Source organism: Platalea leucorodia (assembly GCF_965183815.1).
Source record: "Platalea leucorodia genome assembly, chromosome: 1".
Lineage (NCBI taxonomy): Eukaryota > Metazoa > Chordata > Aves > Pelecaniformes > Threskiornithidae > Platalea > Platalea leucorodia.
Window position 1 is genome coordinate 111,100,639 of NC_138823.1, and position 24,636 is coordinate 111,125,274.

Consider the following 24,636-nt stretch of genomic DNA (forward strand, 5'->3'; position numbering starts at 1 on the left):
ATTATAGATGATCAAACAGAACTGCAAACACAATTTTCAGATTAACATCCATTACAGCATAAGTATTCAGTGGCAGCCTTTGCCAAGAGCTGTCCAGAACCTAATTATTCATCATTAAACTGCAGCCTGAAGACACAAAACCAGACCAGAGGTCTGCTGTATAATATTGCCGTACACGCACATAATAAAACAGAGGGTTGGATCCACAGGGGACTTGGGTTTCCATTTTGGTTTCCTGCTCTTCGCGCTGCACGCCCAGCACTTAAAATGTATACAGTGTTCACGGGGAAGGGCTTCGAACCACTGCTGGCCACCTGCTTCCCCTCCAGGTGACTGCCCTGAGCTCCGGGCTGCAACCATGCCCCCTGCCTTGCTGTCCTTAGCCCTACCACTCGGGATGCCGTGCAAAGGGTAACAGCTTCGGTAGGACAGATGGAAAATGGTCCTGGAGGTTCTCCTGAAAGGTGGGAGGTGTGAGGATGAGCTTCCCCTTAGCAGGGGAAAGTTGACACCGGTCCTCTCGCACGCTCTGCGACTTTCCGAATTCAGTACTCTGGGATGCCACTGCCGCAGCCAGGCACCAGGGAAATTTCCTGCTAGAAACCCGAGAGCCTGGAGGTTGGGTGGAGGATGGAGGACAAACCGTTTAGGGAAGGCAGCTCTTTTCTCCTCTCGTGGATGCCCTCCCAGTTACAAACCCCAGCAGCGGGCAGTGTGAAGGGCCAGGATAGATGAGTGGTGGAGAGGGGAGGAAGGAGGAGCATGGAGGCAGCAAAGCACCCTGCCTGGGCTTATGCAGCAGGATGGGGCAGAGGCAGGGAGGCAGCACAGTTTTCCCCACCCTGCTGCAAGGTCCCGTCTTCTTGAAAATATTGCCCTTCTTATGACCTGGTGTCATGTGGATATCTTATTTGGCATTTGAGATTCCAGAGTGCAGAAGTGAGCCGCAACATACCAAGGGTTTTTTTTTCCTGTTTGTGTGTTAGAGAATACTCTGAGTGGTGGAGGGAGTGCGTGGGCAGCCCGGGAGCTGACTCAGTGCACTGGCTTACGTTTGGACAGATATCTCCACAGCAAAAAGAGTTCATAACTTACTGTCTGCCTTTTAAGAGGGGCTGAGCACCAGCAAACTCAGCATGATAAATGACAGCTTGGAAATCTCAGCAACTTTGAAAATCAGATCCTCATCAGTTCCAGCTTTCCATGTAGTATTAAAAGTAAATATGTACAAACTGATGCCTCTGCTACATGACCTGACCAAGGACAGCTTCCCACTTCCCATTTACGCCCCACACTCGCACGTTTTACTGGAAGTGATTCCTCAAAATGAGAAACATAAAAATGCGTTGGGCTGTTCTTCCTTTCAAGGATGGTATGTGATGAACTGGAAATAAGCATAGAAATTAAAACACTTAACTTCTCCATAAAATCACATTCAGTAAGCCTTTAAACTAATCACAGTTTGAAATTGTAATGCCTGGAGCTAAAACAATTGTGTTTAAAGCAACAAGGCAGACCCACAGTATAAACTTCCATCAAGATGTTGAGCCTGTACTTGCTTTCTGTTTGCTTTCTCTTCTCTTTTAAGCCTTAATCTTCAATAAAAGCTGTGGAATAGGGCCAAGTAACATGGAAAAGCCTATGCGCTGCTACAAAAGTAAAATCCATAGCAGAAGGAAAAATCTCCTTGATAAACTGTTCAACTGCCTCTGCTAGATGGTGATGGTTCCTGCTGTTATTATGGGGGTAGTAGGTTGCAAAATTTCATGTCTCACTTTTTTTTTTTTCCCCCTCCTGGCATTAAAGACTCAAATTCAACAGTTCCTTTCTTCTCTCCTCTTTTCTTTTTGGGTACAGCTGGAGAAAATACGAACTCTCTCTCACCTTTCTATATCCTCTGCTTTCTTTCTTTAGAGTATTGTATTGCCTTTTTCAGAATTATGTCCTTTTCTTTAAATCTTAAAAGTTTGATTATTAGAACCCAACAAGATTCCTCAGCCAATGGACCTGGGGCTAGAGACCTATATGCCCTTTCCATTTCAAAAGTGTCAATATCTTCACAATCCAAAATGGCTTTCAACTTTTCTTTCTTCCTTTTTTATTTAATAAAATGATTTCAGTAAAAGTAAGCTCCAGAAATTTCTCCCACCATCTCTCTGCCAAACATACGTAGATAATTTATATGACTGTGGGTTTTCAACTGCATGCAGCCCTCTTGAAATGTTTGTAATTTGTTGTTTAGAAACCAAATCTGCAATAAAAATGGATCTGAAATGCTGCTTTCAACATTAAATGCTTCCACTAAAATTACTGTATGATGACTGAAGTGCTCATGCTCTGGAAGTCATCAGAAAAACATAAGTGATACAGATACCTGACCTTATTCTCCTTTACCTCAAAATGCATTTATGGCAGGACCGAACGCCTCTTCTCCCATTCCTTCTTTTGGGTCAAGACCTCTTTTCTTTTGGGAAGCTACTTCAGGACTGGAAAACCATTGCTTTTCAGCTATATCTCTCCGGTTAATCATCTGTTTTTCAAAAATCCTGCATCTTTCTCTTTGTCCATGGATAATTGGATTGTTTCCTCACCATCTTGTCCTGCTGTACACTGGCGGATCACGGCTGGTGCGCCTCTTTCAGATTTTTGATTTTTGGAACCCAACTCGAAATGACCTGAGAGGGCCTGGCTTTTAAAGGGCAGGACCTCAACCTCACTTGAAACTCATCTTATATGTGTTGAGTGACTGATCTGTGGCTCTCATTATGGCTAGTGACAGAAGTGGCTCGTGGGTCTCCCCAGGACTAAAGATGAATTTGACCCAACTGGAACCAATTGCTAAATCCTCAAAGCACTTTTAAGTGATACGTATTTATGGGGACTGGTGTTGTGGTCCTCCCCCATGACAAAACTACCTTTCACTTCTTGCTAGGGTTGCATCCAAGAGAGGAATGGAGGATTAAGCACACAATTCCTGCTAGCAGCATTAAACTCTGGCAGACTAGGGAGCAAGCAGGCTTCTCTAACCATCAAGATGAAACCCTAGGGGCTTGCTTACTTACTGAATACTAGTTTTTGGCCTGTTTCATAAAGATTGTTGTCCTAGCACATACTCATGTCTCTCTCTGATAATGCTCAAGGGTACACGATGAAGAACTACGTGATTTGAATCTCAAAATCATAATCACTTTCTGGTTTAAAAGGCAAGCCTTAGTTTTCTTATTACCAGTGGTAGATCCTCTTTCCTCCTTTTTAAACATACACTCACCAAATCAAAGGTAAAGTCAAGCTAAACAAAATAGCATACATATTTGTTGCTGATCTGAATTGAGCAGGAAATTGATGCAGTAGGTGGAAAGATCTTTATTAAAGGATGAAAACATTTTTTGAAAGTTCTTTTTCATGCTTTCCGGTGCACTTTAAAAGGGAGCTGAAGTTTCTAGTTCTCTTTTCTGAAGGTGAGGAGGGCTTTGGCTTAATTACATGGAACCCATTACATCTTGAGGTGAACTTGAGCCATTCCAGTGATGTTATGTGGTTTGCATCCATCAGAAAACTTGAGTGTAGCATGGTTAGAAACTGTTTATGCAGAGCTAATGAAATCAAGTCTTATACATATACAGTATTCACCAATAGCTGCCATTTGTACCTTGCATGGTAATCTGAAAGTTATCTATATACATAAATTGTATTGCTTTAATCACACTGATATAGCTGAAGTGATTCAATAACTCCTGATTTTTCTCCTGTGTCAATATAATTATCTCGGGCCAAAGTGTAATGGCGCTTTATCTATTTTATCAATGGCTGTATTTCAATGAAGGGAAAGAGAACTAGTTGTGGGTCTGTAAACACTCTTTAAACTGGCATTGCCACATCTAGAAAAATAGTTGTACGAGGTGCCTTCTCTGTGTTTCTCTTTTTTTTTTTTTTTTGGTATAAGGCCATAGTCAGGAATGGTCTTGGGGAACAAAGTTAGCAAAGTTAGCTACACAGTCTTTTTGTGCTCAGCTCTTCACTGCTGTCCCCCCAGCTGAGGAATGGTTACTGGCTGCACGAGTGTTCCTAGTTTGTTTCAAAGCCAATAAACCAGGTTAGATTAGATCGCCATCATAAGAGCTGGGTAAATTAGCCCATGCTGGGACCAGGGCTTTTATACCTGGCCTGTGTCCAGGTCCAGAAGTGCCTTGTTAAAAGCTGAGCTTGAATGGCTCTGCATTCCAGGCACTTCTGTGACTGGTGTGCACACACGCCCCATGATGGTTTCACCTATTGGACAATGCTCATTTTTGTATTTAATCACCTAGAAAGTTTTTCCTGCTAGAGTTCTTGCTGAGTATGCATGTTTCCATTCCTTTCTCTGATTTTATTTTATTTTTTGGATTGTCTATAAAAGATGGACCTTCCACTCTCTCAGATATTCTTGCCATTAGATATAAAGCATATGTATTGGCATAAAACCTACCGTATATGGAATGAAAATTACTGGCAGTTCTTGAAACACATTCTGTGCATGAAAGCCTAATTGTATGTTGGACAGTGGCGATCATAAAAAAGTAATCTCGAATACTTGCGGTTTAAATCAATGACCTTTACTTCTGTGAGTGGTTGCATTGATACTGAGGTTGTCAAGTGCTAAGCCAAGCTGAAACTGTATATTGTGTGAAAACAAAGGTGCATGCCAACACTCCGTGCCAACAAACAGCATGCCCTAAGCGAGGGGTGAATGAGGAGACTGGAGAGGAGATTAGCAGGTTAAGGTGCCAGAGTAAAAGCTTGTTCATGTGAGTAAGGATTGATTCCTGCAACCCTGAAGGAAATAGTTTGCTAAGATGCATTTGATTCATCTGAAAGGCTTGAGGAATTCCCTTGATAACCAGAGTATCTGAAAACTTCATCCAACTTCCACAAGCTGGAAATGCTTTTAGGATACAAATGTTAGAAACTGGGCCAAATTCAGTTGCCAGGATATTGATGACGTAGCCATTGATCTAAATGGAGTTTCCTTGGGGTTTTTGTAATGCTACAATGAACAGAATTGATCCCTCAGATACCACTAAGGGTTGAATGAAGAGTCTGTGTCGCTCTTGTTTTGGCTTCAGAGCAAAGTCAGGGTGATTCACAAGTAGGGTGTAAATTCACATTAGCTGCCCCGCAATCGCTTTCTGTCTGGCTGCTCTTGGTCACTTTGCATCACAGGGGCACCTTGAAAGGGAGACCTAGTCAGGGCGGTGTAGGCAGTGTGCAAGTAATGTGCATCCCAGAACTGTGGCACTCATCTTACCTCTGCAGACAAGCCTGTATGCAAGTGCAGATGAAGAGCTAATTTAATCTAAATAGTTAATTCAGGTGGGGCCATACATGGGAAGAGGATCAGACTACCGTTGCTTTGCAGGTGAGTGTTGTTTTTCCTGCCTTGTATAGTTTGTTCAGAAAATAGAGTAACAAACCCAGTGCAAAAAAACCTGGTTCACTTCTGCAGTTTTGTGTGTTCCCTAGTACTAATGAGAGTTTGTTTGCTGGTGTTAGTAAGAAGTATTAACAGAGAGCTCTGAAAACTGAAGTCCTGTGTTTGTCTCCTGCGGGCATTCCCAACTCACCCTATACCACTTCAAGCAAGACACTAGAGGGAGGAGGCAGTGCTCCTTAACTATTCATCCCTCTTCTGAGAGCAGAAGCAAGCACGGTAATTAGCAGCATCCGTGCTGTGGCGTTTGCAGTGCTGGTGTCTGACTCTCCAGAACAGGACTGGTAGCACCCATTGCTTTGCACCTGTACCCCACAATGGCAGTCACAAGGCAACATCTTACTCTTCCCACCAAGCCGCCTGGCCGTTGTCACCAGCAAAGCAGAGGCAGAGAATGGATAGCCTAGTTAGAGCTTGGGCTGAATTTATACACACGTAGCAATAGAGTATGCAGTTCATGGACAACAAAGTAGTGCTTTCTAAAGTGAGAATGAATGGGAAACTCAGGAGACAAACAATGTGGTTAGTTCAGATTGAGAGCTCTGGGCTCGCTTGTAGTACACAGAAAGACCTCTGCAGCGTCAAGTCACCTGTGTTTTGTTTTCCTTTGCACCAGTGTAGCCCCTGACTACTGCAGATTTAAATCAGCGAGAGATGGTTCAAGGCCGAAGTCAATTCTGCCAAAATTTGGCCCTGGAAGCTTGTACTTGGAGTTGTACAAAGTTTCATTTTATTACGGTATGTTTCCCCCTCCGTCCCCAAATTGGCAACCGCTTATATGAATTTTGGCAGGGGACGAATGATCCTTCACACTCAGCCTGTAATTTACAACTACGTTTGGTTTTACATAATGTACAATTTCAACGTTGTCTAACATTTCTTCATGTATTGCGGAAGACTTTCAGGTTTTATTAAACTGGCATATATAAATTGATTTTCCAGCTGGATGCAGTCACTTGGCAAACTCTGCACATTCTAACTACATATGAGCTAAATTACACACTCTAATAGCGTGTTTGAATTATTTTATGTGCAACATATAGTTGCAGGAGCATGTGGCAGTTTCCCAGTGCTTTGCCTAACTAGAGTTTTGCTCCTAGCTAAAGGAACTGTTACAGAGACAGATATAAATATTTTAGTGAAAGAACAAGCAGGCTGTGCCTTTTGGTAGGAGATACTCTTGCTAATTTGCACTTGCTGAGAAGAGGTATTACTGTCTCCCCATGACATGAAGAAGTGTTACTTAGGGCAAGTCAAAGTCTGCAAAATTACCACCCGAGTTAGAGGGCTTTATGGATATGAAGAAGAATAGAGCTAGACTGGGGCACCTTCAGTGTCAAGGGGATTTATTATGCAAATAGATGATCCATTAGAGACAGAAGACTTCTGCAGTCTGGCCCGCAACTGTTTCATGACTGCATTCTGGAAAACTTGAGCGTATTGATTGGATTTCCTCTTTGCTAAAATGAGTCAAGATGCCAAGTGAGACACTGTTCACCTCTGATGTGCTCACTTCCCAATTTTGCCATTCTTGCTCATTGAGAGCAGGCTTTAATCCCTGTGTAGCCTCATGTTTGCAGTACTCTTCGTGAAGGATCAGAGACCTTTATCTCAAACCAGTTACCCAAAAATAAGGGCTGAGGAGAGTATTCTGTTGAGCATTTGCTCACTGAAGACAGGCAGATGACTTCAGTCCACATGAACCACAGTGTGTGTGGCCTGAGATTTATGGCTGAGTTTCGAATTTAAAAGGTCATTTGGTGCCACTTGTGTGCTACCTAGAAAGTTTAGCTTGTCTTGGGGGATAGCCACTAGAGTTGGGATTTTTTTTTTAATGATGTTCACTTTTACCAGAAAGCTTCAATATCTCTGTCCCAAAGATTATCCGACTCCAGGGTGTAGTGTTCAACTCAATAACAGGTATCTCTCTCATAATGGCAGTAGTCTTGCTCTTAGGGTGCATTCTTGTGCTTTCTTGTGAAAAGTAGCTACTGATGGTCACACCTTCTGCCGGAGTCAGCTCCTAGGGTCACCCAGGCCACAGGCAGATGCAGTAACTCTGAGCGGCGATGCTGGACTTTGCATTGTGAGTTTTTTCTCTTGAAATGGTTTCACTCTGCATCAGAAACAATGTCACAGTCTCAAACTCTTTGTAAAATGGGATTTCTAGTTTTGAACCTCTTTTGTGTTGAGATGCTGCAAGAGTTTTATGTCAGGCTAGGAATTCTCTAATGCACGTCCTCCTCTCCTACAAAAGGTGGAGGAAAGGAAAGCAGTATCGTAATGTTGTCACCAATAATCTTTTAATTTACCAGATATTTGAATTTTACTGGAGAGTAATGTGTTTCCTTATTTCCTGAGAGATGGAATTAGCAATAAATTCTGCCATTACCTCTCAGAGTTCTGATTTTGTAGCCATTGCTCCTCTTACAGTGCTTCAGGTGTCAATTGTGCTATTTACCACATGGATAAACACATAGCAAGCATTATATCACTTTATTAGGCCACTAATATCTAAGAGCTTTGTCTTATGACATGGTATAAACAATAAATCATATGCTCATTGCAGTTATTCTTTATGTCAAGTCTTATTTCTACATCCCAGGCAGAATAAAGTGTTTGGTACAGTTTTCTTGTTATGTCTTTCCGCCTCCTCTGTTGTTATTAATAGACGGTGTGCCTGATTATTCTGCCAGGGAAAGCAATATGGGATAAATCATTGGCTCAGATGACGGAATCGGAAAGAAATGTCTCAGTTCTTACATGGTATTGATGACTGTGATTTTCTTTGGGATAGCTGGGTGAAACCAGTGCACTAAGGACCAGATAGTCAAACTTCAGCCAAAACTACTTAGGCTAGTACTTTCTATTGAAAAGAACACTCTAGAAGCCAGAGAGTGGAGGTCATGTGTAGCGTTTAGGACATGTAAATATGGTCGAAGGTATCACACTGGTAAGAGGTCCTCATCAAAGATTTGTTGTGGTAAGTGATCACCCATTGATCAATTTCCTCAGCTAAAAGCATGCTGTACGGTCCCAGACTATGTATTTCTGGTAGAATCATTAGGAAAAAAGAACAGATTTGTATTTTAATGAAGAAGTGTATTAATTTTACCACAAAAGAAAGAAGAAGTATTTTATGTTATCACAACCACAGCCATCTGCTGTGCAGCATCTACAATTGTCCATCAGAGCTTTCCCCTTTGGTTTTCTGGTGCCAGGCAAGACCACAACAGCTTGCTTAGCTGCAGCATGTTGTTTACTTGGCATCAGTTTTATTCTTTTAGGAGAAGTAGCAAGCAGCCTTTACTTTCCCTTTCTTCTCTTCCACTGGCGCAGAATGTGAGGCAGGGGGAAGAGAAACACAGAGATGTCAGCTGTGGGGATCCAGAATGCCTTCAGTCTGTTCTTTCACCTACAGCAGGTTTAATCCAGGCTGTGAAGAGAGCAGTTCTTGCCTGCCCAAGCTGTCCAGGGCCTTCTGTGTGATATTTTCACCATAGTGGTGGCCAAGCATACAAAACTTTCCTAAACAGGGTTCTCCGAAAGCCTTGAATGCCTGCCTTTTCAGTTATGGACACTGCTATGGAGTAACCATACCACCTTGCATACCTTCCAAGACCTATTTCTTGGTTGCTATCACATCTATCGGGTGATTTTCCAATGGGTAGCTTTAACCACAGAGGACTATAGATATTCCTGGGGACCTGAAGGAATGTTTCATAATAACAAGGAGATACCAAGGATCCCAGGATCTTTCTCACCAAAGAAGAACTCATTTTCGCAGGTCTTACAGGAAGCCATCAGCTCATCTTGCTGTCCAAAGCCATGACATCCTACAAAAAATCCCAACCAAAAAAACCAACCCAACATGATATAATCTGAATGTCACAGAGCATTAGAAATCTATGTCAAAGTCTATCTCTCTCTACATATTTTCTGCTCGAGTTCCTTGTTTGTCATCTTTTACATGAAGATAGTTCAGTACCTGAACTGTTTCTGGCCAAGCAGATTGATGTGTGTATTGTCAGATAGCAAATGCTGTACCTGATAGAACCAATGCACATTTCCACAGAACATGGACAGAGCTGTTGCTTACATGATACAGATCTGCAAGGCAGTAACACAGTTCTTCATCTACATATTTATTCCACACTATGGGTTGTTTCTTAATCATTACAGGGTCTTCAAGAAGAGTACTCTGCCCTACGATGTTCCTTTAGTAGATTTCTGTTGAACTAAGGATTTTGCAAGGATAGGAGAAGTGGGGTGAATTCTTCTCTGTTTCTGTTGGCGAGTTATAGTCTCCTATACGTATCTGGAACAGGACCCTAAATCCTGTCATTTCTTCTTTGCCAGGAGCCCCTCTCCCAGTTTTGTGTCTGGATGGTTGTTTAGCCAAATATGATTGTGTAAATGCCTGAACTGAGCTATCTGGTTGGTACTAAAGTAATTCGGACTAATCATAAGCTCATCTCTCTCTCATCACTACATGGTTCTGGAGTGAAGAGATGGAAAAGGAGGAAGGCTGAGCACTTCATTACAGTGTTGAACTAACTTGAGGCTGCTCACAAGACAAGATTTGCCCAATTATGTATCAGGACTGTAAGAGTTACAAGTTACTGTTTGGGAGAGTTTCACTGTTGCCTTCTCTTATGTCTGTGTGGAGCAGCTGCGGGGAGAAGGAAGAGAAAGTCGTCTCTTCAGAGTACCATCTCCTGCCTGAGCCTAAAATTGGGATTGCCTACCAAGTCTCGCAGCTTGAAGGAAAGCAAGAACCGCACTATCTAGTACGTAGATCTTGTTAGGGCATTACAATATTTGTTCCCTAATTCAGGCCTCTCTTCTCTTTGCAAATCACTCAGACATCCTGTTTTCAGCAGATTTTTGCCAGACCATTTGGGGGAATGTGATTTCAACCTCTGCTTTGTTTGCTGACTACCCGCTCCATCTGTTAGTTGTTTGGTGTTTGTGATGAGTGGTTTGTGGCCTAAATAGCATAAAGTCTTGTTCTTAGTGGGAATGAATCAATATACAGCTACACTCTTTTACTCTTCAAAAAAAAGTCTGGCACATTGTTTTGCTTCCCATCCCTGACTGGTTGCCTGAAATTTTTGGAGAAGAGAATAATAACCAATGAATAGTGAACAGTGATTAATAGATAAATGCAATTGTTTTCCAAATAAAATCATGATTCAAACACTTTTTACCATGAAGAGGAGGGAGCACGGTGGTATTGGGTAGCTAGTGTCCATAAAACGCAACAGGATAGCGTGGCTTTCCCGAATCCAGTAGCATATCTAGTCTTCATTTCCATAAGGCATGGCTTTATCCCACCCTTTTTATGGGATTTAGGAGTTCTGGACCCAACAGCCCGAAGGGTAAGAGTTAAGCTGTAGTGGGAGGTGAGTGCAAAGTGAAAGGTCTTCAGTGAGGATCACTGTAAATAAGAACAGAAGTTTTGTTCAGTTGCAGTTACAAGCAGACACGCAAGTGCAGTATGCGGCAGAGGAGGTTTGGGAGCAGCAACTTGCTCACTGGGAGAAAAGGATAAAGAGAGTTTGAAGGTGATGCCGGTTTGGTGAAATGTGTTCACTGGGAAGTGGCTTAGACCTTTGTAATCTTCCATAAATATGGCCACGTTATGGGCTGTAGGGGCGATAGGCTGAGAATGAGCATGCGGGATCCTTAAAGGCCACATCTGTCCAGTTTTGCAGCTGCTTCTAGTCCAAGCACCGTTTCCCCTCTTCCCTTCCTCACCCTGCATCAAGGTGCCTTGTGCCTCCCTTGCACTGCAGGGAGATGCTGACAATGTGGTATAGATCAGAAGACGCGCTGGGAAAGGAAAAATTCGACATTGACTAATGCCCGATTAAATCATATGTTTGGGATCTCCTGGGTCATGAACTGTGAGAACTTTCCATGAGAATTATGAGCCATAACTCAAGCAGGCAGCTCTGGGACAGTTGCACAGCTGCAGAAGGCATGCAAGCTACCCTTTTGCACTCGAGATTGATTTTCCGCCCCCCCCCCCCCCCCGCCTTCCCCAGCAAACCTCTCTCTGACTTGCAGGTAAAGCTGAAATTTGTCCTCCGGTACCCCCTGTTGCCCACAGCCGGTGGCTGGGCTGAGCCGAGAGGGAGGGCGCAGAAGCGGAGCCCGGCGGAGGAGCTGCCCGCAGCCCCGGCTGCCGAGCCCAGCAAAGCCCGCAGCCTGCGCTAAGGCTGTGAGGTGTGTGGGCCCCTAGAGGGTGCTGACAGCACAACGGAGAGAGGCTTTGCCTGCCCAGCTCCGGCTGCAGGGCAGGGAATTGACTTTATCATTCCTTTCAGATCTTTACCCTGTATCGCTCCCCAAACATCCTTAAATTGGATAGTCAACGCTGCTTGCAGATTGCTTGTCAGCGTCGTGCCTCCCGCCTCAGGCAGAGAGCGGGATCAGCCAGCTCCGCTGCCTGCTGCCACCCGGCGGGATCGTTGCACCCAGGGCTGGGCAGGGGGTGGTGTTTTGGGGGCACAATGGGGGGAACTCCCCGCTTCCTGCAGCGCATGGAGGTCAGTGGCAAACTTAGGGTGGGGTGACAAGTTTTTTTCCATGCACCCCTTCTCCAAGCGGGCAGCTGGACAGTAAAAGTGCCCGACTGCGTATGCCTGTGCCAAGGATTACAAGTCGTACGTCAATGGGGGAGAGCGCTGGAGGAGCAGAGGGGTGCTCCGCTGGCACCTGTGACACTGTCGTGCTTGCTCGGTGTTGCAAAGGAGTGCAAGATGTACAGAGCTGCAACAAATGTGTTTAAAAAATTTATTAATCAAGTGGACCTAGCTGCAGAAATGTAGTTTCAAAAATCAAAGGGGTTTCTCGTCAAGGCTTTCTGAGGTAAAAAAAAATACTATTGGGAATCAAACAAGACACTTTCTCTGTGTCTCACTTCTCCCACACTGTTTACAAAGGGAAGGAGAAGCATAGGAAATGGGCAAACACGCATTAATCCCTTCCTGCCAAAATTTCTGTTAGAAAACATCTCTGTCTCCTACCTTTACCATTAGGCTGTTTGGCTGCTTTGTGGGATTGATTTGATACATTGATTCTATTATGGCAGAGCTTGCAAAGAGTGAAAGAACATGAAATATAGTTCCCTAAAGAGCAGATTTCTTGGTCAAGAAAGATTCTTACAGAGTAGCAACAGAAAGAGAGCGCTAGCAAGTATGCTAAATAAAAGCAGATACCAATCATAAACAATTACATATGTGCTTAAAAATTCTCCTCCTGACATCTTTACATTTGCTGGTGGAAGTCACCTTATGAATATCAGCAGATGAATTATTCTATATGGGTAAGGAGTTGAAAAAGCAAAGGACATCTCACTTTTTCCTTTAACCTTGGGGAATAGAAAAGATCTGGCTCTTGCATCTCTTTTGAGAATACAGTCACTGCAAGGGGAAAACCCATATGCATTGGAAGGCTTCTGAATACATCTAAATAACAGGCATATCAATGAAATGCCAGACTTTGGCTGAACGATAACCCATATATAAATCATACGTGCTGTTTACCTCGGATTTACACTGAACTGCAAATCTAGCTCTACTGGGAAGTTTGCACAGATGGACCAAACCAGACTGGCTAAGAAGTACATCTGCTTCATCCGTTTGTATAAGCAGAGCTAAACTGACAGTCTTAAATCTGCAATGGAAACTAGGGATCGTTTTATATTCTGGCCAGAAGAGCATCCCTGTTTGTTTGTTTGTTTGTAGTTAGAATTAATATCTTGTGGTCATCCAAATATTAAGTTTAAATAATATTTGTTATGAATGTAATTTCCTTTCTGTGGTACATCCCATCTTGCAATTGCTCTGGCTTTTTGAGAAGGTATTAATTATTCTCACTTCTTAGCTAAATACTTTCAGTGCTTAACTTTCAGCCTGCAGTTTGATTGCAAACTTTTTCCTTTGAATATTTGTTATGCATCTTGGATGTCTAAACATACAGCATGGTATTGTTTCTGGCTGCTGATCGTGTGACTCAGATTTTTAAACAGTAGATAGATAATTGGCAAGTAACAAACTTTCAATACAAATTAATATTCTGGCATTATGGAAAAAGCAGGATTCTCAAGGATTTCCAGAAATACCTATTGGCTATATGAATATTCTGAAATAATGAATAGTATTATTCACAGCCAACTAAAGTTTAGCAGTCATACCTGCAAAATATTTTTGAATAAGGTTTATGCCTGTTTGTTTTTTGCTATTCAGCTAGAACAAGTGCTATCACTTCCTAACTCATGATTAATTCAGTGTTGCCAAGTCCTGTGATTTTTATCGCAAGTCTCGTGATACTTGATGTTTTTTTCCCTATAACTTCCCATTCCCAGAGACATTTAATTAGGTGAGAATCTCAGTTTTCATTTTTATATAAGTAACTTTCTGCTCCTCAGACTGTGAAGAAGTTTGAAAATACAACCCAGGAGCATCCTAAAGATAGTCACAAAACTCAGAGAAAATACAAATGAATCTAACTTTTCTTTTTTTTTTTTTTTTTTTTTGTCTCGTGATCTTCAGATGGTTCCTCAAACATCCAGTTCCTGATTCATGACTTTTAAGTATTTAGGGATGGGACGACCCTTAATGAATTTTCCCCTTTTCCTCCCTAAATTTAAAACACTGACACATTTTCTTCAAAGGGGAAGGACTAATCATTGTGGAGCCACAGTGAGGCCACACGGACAACGTTCAAAGCGTTCCCTCGCCACCTGTACTCTTAGCTCAACCTAACCGTGATCTGAAGGCATTTTTTACTTCATGTTATTTTGCTCAAAGGTCAAATTCTTTGGTTCCCAGGCGCAATGAAACCCATTACACACTGCGCTATTACAAGGCGACCTTCCCTACGGCCTGAAATAGGAGACACACTGCCTTCTCAGAATAGCCTTCCATGAACAGTAAAAAGTGAAGCTTTGCATGACGAACCTCGTATGATATGTGTGAACATGCAGACGTTCATAAGAAATTTTTTCAGTTACAGGAACAGAGGAGATCAGGCTTTTCACAGATGAATATTCCTTGAATATTCCCCCCTGGATACTCCCCTCTCATCCCACTTTTTACTCAGTCATGCATGAACCAGTCCCGGTTTCTGTGAATGTACTTGCTGTTCATAGGTGTTTCCAATAGGAAAAATGTGTATACTGCTAGAGTAAATAACGTACAGTTGATGAGTTGTTCAAACTGTTTGATTAGGGTTTTTGAGAGCTGGCTGAAAAGCAGGATTTCCAGTTTGTGAGGATTTTTTATTTTTTAGAAATTTGACTTTGGTCCAATTGGCCTGAAAACTTTTTTTTTTTTTTTTTTTTTAAATTTCTTATGAACTGAAAAAACGTGCTCTGGAGACATTGGCAGGGGATGTCTCATATGGCAGTCAAACTGAGGAGAAAGTTGGTCTGATTTTTCAGCCTCTTTCCCCCCAAAATGTTTCGCTGCTCTGTTTCCCTGCTGCCAAGCTGTAATGCCACCATCCCTGTAACATAGACCAGGCTCGCTCTGGCCTGGGCAGTCCTGCCCTTCCTCTTCCTCCTGCACCTTCATCCTCCTTGCTACTGCGCCTCTGCTGGAGGGCATGAGGGCAACCATCCAGAAACAGAAAATACACTGCGTGGCCCCTCCACAACTGGTGGCCACCCAGGGAAGAGGGCAGCACCCAAGCAGGAGAGGGAGACAGCTCCTACCCTGGCCTGCAAGAAGACATTTTTAGCCAGGGATGAGGCTTTTCCTTCCTCCCCAACAGGCACATTCTAAGAAAATTGATGATGAAATGGATGATTGCTACTGCTCCTGCTGTTTATGCCTAATCTGAAGGAAAGACTCCGATCTATTGGGTTTTGGATTAAGCCTTTTGCTAGTAGGGCAGAATTAAAATGGATAATTCAGACGAGAAAGTGATTTTGTCACAGAGCACAAGGCTGAAAAGTGGTCTGGCTAAACTAAACGTGAAGGGCAAACACATTAATTGCCCTGACCTGCATCTCTGCTTTGTCCTGCGTGACATTTTCTGCCCCCAGACTCTCCCTTAAACTTGTGAGAAGTTTTGATCCTGATCTGGCCATTGCAGCTGAAATGGGAAGGCAAAAAAAAAATTGCCAGCAAAGGAAAGGCACCATAAAATAGACTATAGTGGAAGGAAATTAAAGATAAGGAGAGCTATGAGAGACTCACTGTTGAAATGTGCATTTCACTGACGGGGCACTCGCAACAAGGAATGATGAAAAGGAGGAGGGGACATATCCTGCGTGTAAGGGAAATCAGCGAGCTTTATTCTAAGCGCAGGAAAAAGCACCATACGTGACAGAAGGCCTGGAGCCCTGTCTCCTGCTAAACTGCCGAAAACCATGGATGGTCTCATCTCGGGTGGCTTTGCCTGAGACTTTTTCCCTGCCAGCCATCTGGCATGCGTGGCAGGGCTGTGTGATGACGGAGGGGCACCCATTCCCTCTTACCACGGTGTCACCGTGTGACAACCACCTGCATGCGAGCATACACGTGCCTGCATCCTCATTTGATGAGTCAGGAAATTCTTCCCCGTCCTCTGTGCATAAGTTTAAAAAGTGCTGATTTAATGTCTTTTTGGATTTGACTGGAGCATTTGGGAGGTTTCTTTCCCGTCAAAACAAAACAAAACAAAAAACCCAAACCACATTGCCAGATGCTACGCTGCTAGTATATCATAAAACAAAGAAAGCAGTAATTTTGTCACAGATACATATGGTACAGGGCTGATGGAGTCAGGCTGAGGAATCAGAGGCTTCAAAGAGGCCAGGAAACCGGCCATGCAATAAGCCTATTTTTAATATGATTAGAGACGGTTAAGAATGTGAATTTGTATCGCAAAAAAAGTTCTGGCGTTCTCTTCCGGATCGGGGACAAAAAGCAATTTTTAAATGGGAAATGTTGGAAGTTGCTGGCCTGATCTTCTGTGTCCCATGCATCTACCGCAGTGACTCATGGAAGCTGCGGTTCTCGTGATCTGCTCTCCTCCAGGGCTGGCACTCCCCATTCAGATGACTCTTTCCATCATGAGCTGCGGGAGTCCAAATAAAAAGAATACTGTGGTGCATTGTGGAAAATGTGCTCAAGCCAAAGAGCCAAAGAGGAAGGAGAAGGGGGGCTCACAGCACTTGAATTACCGCTCCCATGAGACAATAGGACTAAGAAGATGACTGGAAAATGAGGCTGAAAAGAGACACGATGATTTTTGTTACGACGGCTTTTCGTGATTTGGGTTAGCACATCCTGGAGCTAAAAATTTTACTTTTTGTGACGGGAAATCAGAAACTTCTGAGAAAATCAAAACTTTCTCATGGAAAGCGCATTTGGCAGAATTCACATTTTCTTTTAGCAAAAGCAGTAACGCTTCAATGGGCTTTCTGATCTGTTCTGCTTCCCATATTTAGCCCTGTTTCAAGTTGAGCTGAGCATGGGGTGTAGTTACTACATCCACAACTACACTTATGTAGGTGCCTAATTAACCAGTTTGATCAGCTGTCACCACGCTTCTATCTGCAAATGTGCTTGAGATTCTTTTTGAAAATGCTGCTTTAAAAGTACTAGCTCCCAAGAGACTGAATGGTAAGAATAGAACAATATTCCGAGTGATGACATATGGTGTCCCTTCTCTTCCCTCTAGCTGGAGTTCTGAGCCCACATACTTGGCAGCCTGATGCAGCAAACCAGAAGAGGTCTAGTAGAACAGATTTGCTAGAATTTCAGGCTTTTGTGTGCAAGCTCCTGTGCTGAAATATATAACTTGAGTGTTCGGTAGTCACAACAAAGCTCGTTCTGGAGTTGCATAGCTTCTAGAGTGAGACATACACACAGTGTGTAAAAATGGGTCCCTTTATGAGTTCCTGGTCTAGTGGACTTGTAAAAATAATTAATAGGGCATGCCACCTCTCTGCTCGCTCTGTGAGACATGCCAGCTCTTGCAGTTTTGTCAAGCTGTGTGAGATCTATGGATTTTCCATAAGCCCCATCTCAGAAACTTCGTGAGAGTCTCTGATCTTATGTTGAGAAAAAACACGCATTGGACCCTTATAGAGATATTCTTGAAGGCAACTCAGGTGAACTTGAAGATTCAGAGTATTCGAAGTATTTCCCTCTTTCTTCCCTGCGGGCGGTAGCAGAAAGGGTGAGTAGAGCCTTTCTGTAACAGGTGGCACAAAGTCCACTGACTGCAGCGTCCTATGCCCTTTCCTCTCTGTAAGTGGAACTCCCCTTCTGTATGGCTCCTTCTATCATGAGTGGCACCAGTTCAACCAGATAGGAGAGTGGTGTGCTGTGGAAAATGGAGTTCTGCTACAGAACCAAGGGTTTTTATGCAAAACCCCCCAATCTATTAAGTACCCTTAGACACAGAAAGCGATGTACAATCCTGCCTTTGCTAACAGCATGGAGGGAGGAACTCCCCATGTCATCATGTTGGCCTTTTTCCTGTGAAATTTATTGTGTTGGGTGTTACGCAGTATCTTCCCTTCCCTGGGCAACAGCATTTTAAATATAAATCACGTTAAAGAGCAGAACACCATTGCACAGACAAGATCGTTTTGCTCTTCTGAAAGCAGGAGAGATCTGCTGTACGCTGCCTGGTAACGTCTCTGATACACGGTGAGCATGCCACCGACAGTCATGGGAGGCTACTAAACCTACCCTTTCTTACGGCTATTCTGTTGTCCTCCGAATCTGATGCTGTATTTTCTTATTTGACATGGTCCCAGAGCTTCTTCAAGAGCTTTATAAAGCTGCAAGGAGAAAGTGCCCGCAGTGTAAAATTAGAAACAGGAAATGACCAATTCCATCACTTGGCTTTTGACCAAGAGCTCAGCTTTCCCAGTGACCAGAGAAGGCAGACAGGGCAAAGCAGATCATTTGCATTGACTGACTACTCTGAGTGACTAGGAACACAGGCTGAAATGGCAGTTTGCTCATTTTATAGATCTATGAATTACTTAATCAGTGTCAATTAATAGTAGCATCTTAATATTTTTCCTCTGCTGCACTGAGTAACAAAGGAGAACAGAAACATATGGATGACAAGCAAAACAAAAGAAATTTGCAAATAAGCGGGAGAGATTTGGAGTGGCTTATAAGAGACAGGGGGGTTTGTCCTTCTAAAGGAAAGAAGAGTGGCTTTTAGAGTTGTGAGGTTGGAGGTTTGTTTTCTGTTCTTTACACTGAAACTGTGAGTCTTATTTGGACCACAAAACTGTGAAATGCTACCACAAGAATAAAGGTAATAAAAACTGAAGGCCAGAGAGGGAAAGAACATATTTTCTAGACTTCATTTCATATAAATGAGCGACTAAAACTTGGAAAAGATAACTTGCTTAGCACTTCCATCTCTTCAGTTCACAGTGAACATCCTCAAGCTCTCCATAATTCTCTTAGATAAATTAGGACACATCCAAGTTAACCATGCAGGTATTTCTAACGTGAAAAAATTTCAACAGTTCAACGCAAGTAAGAGGAATCAGGAAGCTGAACTGGGAAGATACACAGATTTGCAGCTCAGGAGACAGGGTAGGGGAGGGGCAAGTGGCTTGGAAGGAGGCATGTGAGACTGCAAACACTTTCTATGCTTGATCCGGTACTAGAAGGGAAGTGTTCCTGATCCCTTTTTTGTCAGGTAACTGGATTTCTCAGCTGCAGGGTGGAAAAGCTTCTGAGTGAGTGAGAGCAGTCTTTGGGAATCACTAGTATTGGGTAGCCGAAGAATATTGAACATCGTCCATGTATTTTTTCCTGTTCAGGAGTGATTTCATCTGGCCATTCCTCGGTTTGTTAAGCCATTCAGTGTTTTCTCTGCGGAGTTGCCTTTATTATTTTATCCAGGGGTTGGTTTGATGTTGCAGAGATATAAGGTACCTCTGAGGAAGCGAAAGTATGAAAAAGTTGCCTAACCCTTTAAAAAATAGCTCCGTTTTATCAGGCTTTTGTTTTAGAACTGGAGGTTTGATGAGGTGTGAATATGCCGGTGCTGGAAGGGACCTGGAGCCCCCATATTTTGGTGGAAAATGGTGAAGGCCAGGGCCCTGGGCTTGGTTGTTACGTGGGGTCTGTTGCCTTTATGCTCACAATCACGCACATCATCAGGATGAAAACAGAGCCATGACTCAATCAGCAAAATTAACTACATGACCAGCAGCAAAACTCACAGAGTTTCCCTCTGCCCTTCCCCTGTTACGTGAGTTTCCATGTTTTGGGGAGGAAAGGAGAAAGAATAGCTAATTACCTTCAATGGTTTGTTCTGCAGCAGAGAGTGGAAATAAAGTCTGTATGAGAGTTTGGCACCGGGAGGACAGAGGATGCAAGGTGGCTGAAAAGCAACTCTGGCGTTAGGTTTATTTTGATTCAAAACCTGTGAGGAGTGGATACTGTCATTTGTGGCATTGTTTTTGTTGTTCGCAGGGAAAAAATAGGTTAGGCCCAGAGAGCTCTCTGCATTGTCCTACACTGAGAGCCTGGAGAGTCCTACAGAAACAGGGCTTACCCTTGCTACCTTCTCTCTTGTCATCCACAGCTGCTCTTTCACACCACTCTGCTCCCTTTTCTGGAGGGAAAGGGAAACTTCTGGAGACGCCTCAACAGACGTTGGACCTTCTTTCCTTGTATTTGGAGAATAGGAGGTTAAAGACATTGGACTGCTTTTCTCATTCTTTCCCCGGTCCCAAAGAGAGAGAAGCAGATGGGGGTCTTTGCCCTTCCTCTCCTTCGGTGTAAAGGTGGAAGTTGGGAGCACAACCTGTGCCTTTGGCTTGCTGGTGAGCACAGTTCACAGTGCTTAGAGGAGGTTTCCCTCGTTATCTCTGTGGAGAGTGCTGGGGGCAAGGGGAGCACAGCTATGGCTCCCACTGAGTTGTGGTCCTGGCACCAGTGCTAGCTGAGCACCGCTGGAGGAGTGCTGCACAGGGACCAGTCTGCAGTGGCCAGGTAGGGATGCAGGGAACCCAGCCACCAAGTTAACTGCTGTTCATGTACTTCAATTCACATATTCGACAGTCCTGAAAAGTACAGAAACAGCCTCAGTTCCAAGCTGTCCCTTTTTGTGTCAGGTAATTTAATTTCTTCCTGGAGGGACCAACGTTCAGATGATGAAAAGCCTTTGTCTTTGCATGGGGCTGTGTGAGATGGCAGCAGATGAAATCTCCCAGAATCAAAGAAAACATGACCACCAACTAGGTCCAAGTTACCATCCTTTGGATTTCCGTGCAGACTGCAGCTGTCCTGCTGGTGCCCTTTCCAAAATCAAAGCCCTCCACTCTGACAGCCAGTTAGCGGGACTACAGCTGCCTCTTGGAGAGGAGTGAAACAAGCTGGCATGAGTTATTTTGCATTCTCTCAATGGAAAGTTACGATTTCCTTCTATGACAGCATCCACTTGGGATACTAAAATAACTTTCCAGCGCCTAATTAAGCTTCCACTTCCTTATTGGGAATAGATGATGGTACAGAATGATTGTGAACTGCCCAGTGCAAATAAGCGGGTAGTCAGGGGATGTGAACCATGAGCCAAGGTCCCCCCAGGCTAATACCAGACAACCCTCATTCGCCTGGATGTAGGAACAGACACCTGTAGTGGACTGACATTTATTCAGGGATTGAGCTGCCAACTTAAGGAAAGCTAACTGAAATGTCTAAATCTTTTTTGTCAGTAGTAGCCTTTCTAAAAAAAAAAAAAAAATGCTCTCCACAATTTTTTCTATAATTTCTGTCCCAGATTTTTCCATTTTTTTAATCAAACAAGTAATTTAAAAATTTTTCTTTCCTTTTCTTTTTGATGCAGTCACCTGTCCTGGGAATAGAGAAGGGGCAGGGAAAGCATGACAGTATTCCAGAAAAAACAGTTCCTTTCCAGAGACTGTGGGAAAAAATTCTGCAAAGTCTGTAGCAATTCTTTTCTATGGTTCTAGGCAATGTACAGGAGATGACAACAAAGTTCAGCCCTATACTCTGAATTGACACTTCTACTCTGATAAGTCAAGTGGTTTAAAATAGTCATTCCCTCTTCCAGCTAAGCCTCCTCACTTCCATTCTAGTGCTGTCTCTTATTTGCCATTTTCAGAAACAGCGCAATGACTTTGTGTAATTGACCGGACCAATAATTGCCTACAACAGAACTTGTAATGGAGAACTTCTCTCTGGTTTTGTCTATGAATAGATTGAAAAGAGATCAAATACATAATCTGGGATTTGCTGTTGGTCACTGTAAGCTCTGTGTTGTTATTCATAATACATACAATGGTTACACTCGTACTTGTTCTGTGAGTATACGAATACATGTAGCACTCCAAGTGTAATTTCCAAAAAGTTAATTTTTCAGGCATATTTATCTATCTGTAGAAAAGCTCTTATGTATAACTCTTTTGTCATCTACTTGGCTTGTACAGAAACATTTCTTCACTGAAGTTGATGGAGTTACTCTTGATAACATATCAGGACATGTTAGGATCCCCTAGTTTAAGTGGCCCTGAAATACTGATTCTGTGGAGCTAACCAGGTGATCACACAGTTGTATCAAGGCTACAAGTAACTTCTTAAATTGTGAGCATCGTGAGACTCCTGAACCGAACCTTGAAACTAGTTATATTTATGGGTCGAAAAGATAAGCATGGGGACATGTGACCTTGCAAAAGCAGCATTTAAGTTAAATAAAATCACTGAAACTGGGCCTTTCTTTTCAAGGAATTTCATCTTACCTCTCTCTTTAAAAAAAAAAAAAAAAAAATCAAAGCTATATTAACAGAGGCCCTGACTAGAAATTCATTGCAGGCTACTAATTAATCAAAATAGGTTTGTTGTTGGTTTGTTTGGTGTTTTTTTGTCTTGTTTTGTTTTTTTTAAATTCTAGCATTTTAAAGCTTGTCTGTCCTTTGTACCAAAAGCACTAAATAAAATTAAATACGGGGTGGAGTGGGGTATCTATCTGTTCTGGCTACTGATGGAACTATTCTGTGCTTGAGTGAGCCTAATTTCTTACTGACTTAAGAAATTCAGCTCTTAATAGCTAAGAAATGTGTATACTTTTTCTAAAGATGAACTGCAAATCAAATAGCAGGGAAGTCGAATCACTTTGCTGAACAAGATTTTAATTTCTCCTAAGTGGTTTCCTTGAGTGGGGTATCACTTTGGAGGAGAAATTTTCATCTTGCCAGGAGATGTTTCCAGTGTATTACATCAGACAGGAATTTAGGTGGCAATAAAATGAAACCTTATTCATAAGTCCTGTATTTCCTTTATAATGCTATTACTTGATAACAAATCAGTATTGAATACACTCTAACTGTATTTAAAGGAGTGATTGTCTGCTGATTAGGATGTAGGCTAAAAGCTAGGAAATCAGGGATGATGCTCTGGGCTCAGTGATTTTGTCAGAAAGCTGCCATTGGTTTTAGGATTTACACCCCAGGATTTATTTGCCTGACCCCTTGTGTCTGGACTTTGTGGAGGCTGGGAAAGAGTCTGGAGTTGTGGGATCCAATTCTGATACCAGCATCCTGGGCAACGGATGCCAAAGGGAAGTGAGGTGTCTTAAACTTACCCCCTTTCTGTGGATCAAGCATAGGCTGACATGGAAGGACCTATGTCAGGTTGGGATTTACTGCCCTGCAGCCTTTTCTGGAGTTCAGCATCTGTGTTGTTCCTTCCCAAAACAGGCAAATCACCTTTTTTTTTTTTTTTTTTTTTTTTTTTTTTTTAAGTGTTTGTTTTAAATAGAGCAGGAGCTTCGGCTGGTCCCATGCTCTCACCCCTTCATATAGACCACTAGTGGTTGGATCTCTTACCAAAATCTTCCCACCATGAACACCTCCCACTTTCCAGGGAACCGCCTAACTGCATAGCTGTCTCTGCCAGGAAGGACACGCTCCAGCTCTCCTGCCAGATATCCAGCTGGGCAGGACTGGGTTCAAATCCCCAGGGAAGGAGAGGGAGAAGGGGAAAATAAGGAAGAAGAGCGAGTGTGACTCAACTTAGTGGGTAGGACATGCCTCTGGGGAGGTGAGTGACTGATCTATCATAGTGGAATTCCTGAAGAATGCATTGGATTTGGGTCATGTGCTCAAATCCTACTTTACTATTCTGACTAATAGGCTGATGTATAAAAGGCAGGCGCTGCCTTTGGCTGTGCTTTTAACTGTTAGAAGTGCTGTAGGTTTGCTCTGATTGCACCTGTGGGATGGACCTTTACATGGGAAATCAGCAGAGCAATGCCTAGGAGAAGGTTGCTGATGCGGCTTGGGAGGCCCACCATTCTGGAGTTAGCCCCAGATGCGTGCAGAGGTGGCAGGCACCTAAGAAAACTCTGCTCGCAGAAATATCGTCATCTACAGACTTGGGAAATCTGTGGTCTAGACATGGGTTTGGAGACTCAACCTACCGTCTCTGGGTATGTAAACTCAGTATGGATGCTTAGTTTCATCTGTGGATCTGGCCTTAACCTGTGTATGCCTCTGGTTTTGTATCTGTAAAATTTGGAAACTGCTATACCTAAACTATGAGGATAAATAAATATGGCTTAAGCCAGACCTTCACGAAGTTAATGTAAAGATACTTGTGAGTTTGCACAGGCCTTGGAGTAGCTCTTGTAAATAATTGCAAAAGCCCTCCAGGATGCTTCCAATGGAATGTGCTAGATATTCATGGTGAGTATCTAAAATATTTATTCTAATAAAAAATCCATTCTAAATTTTGATGGGTGGCCTATTTTACTAGTGGTAAGAAAATACTTGCACGAGCTTAATCAAAATAGCATGAGAAACAGATACAACAACAATACTTGTCTGCTTTCGGAGCTGTAGTGGTGGCTACAGCATCTACCAAATATGTATGCGTTTATGTGAACTCAAGTGGTGTTATTACAGAAGCAGTCACTTTCCTTAGAATAGTACCCAACTGCTACTGCTGCTTAGTGAACCCAGCGCTACACCAGAATCCAGGACGGCTGCGCTCTGGTGTCAGCTCTGTCACGGGGTTGCTGAATGGTCTCAGTCCTGTCACTTCTCCTTGCCTGTCCAACCTTCTGTGAAATGAAATTGTATTTAATATTTTTTTCGAAGTGCTTTTCCAGGGCTCTCTGTAAGAGCAAACAGTTTGCCTTGTTTGCAAGAGAAGCAGCTCTCCCAG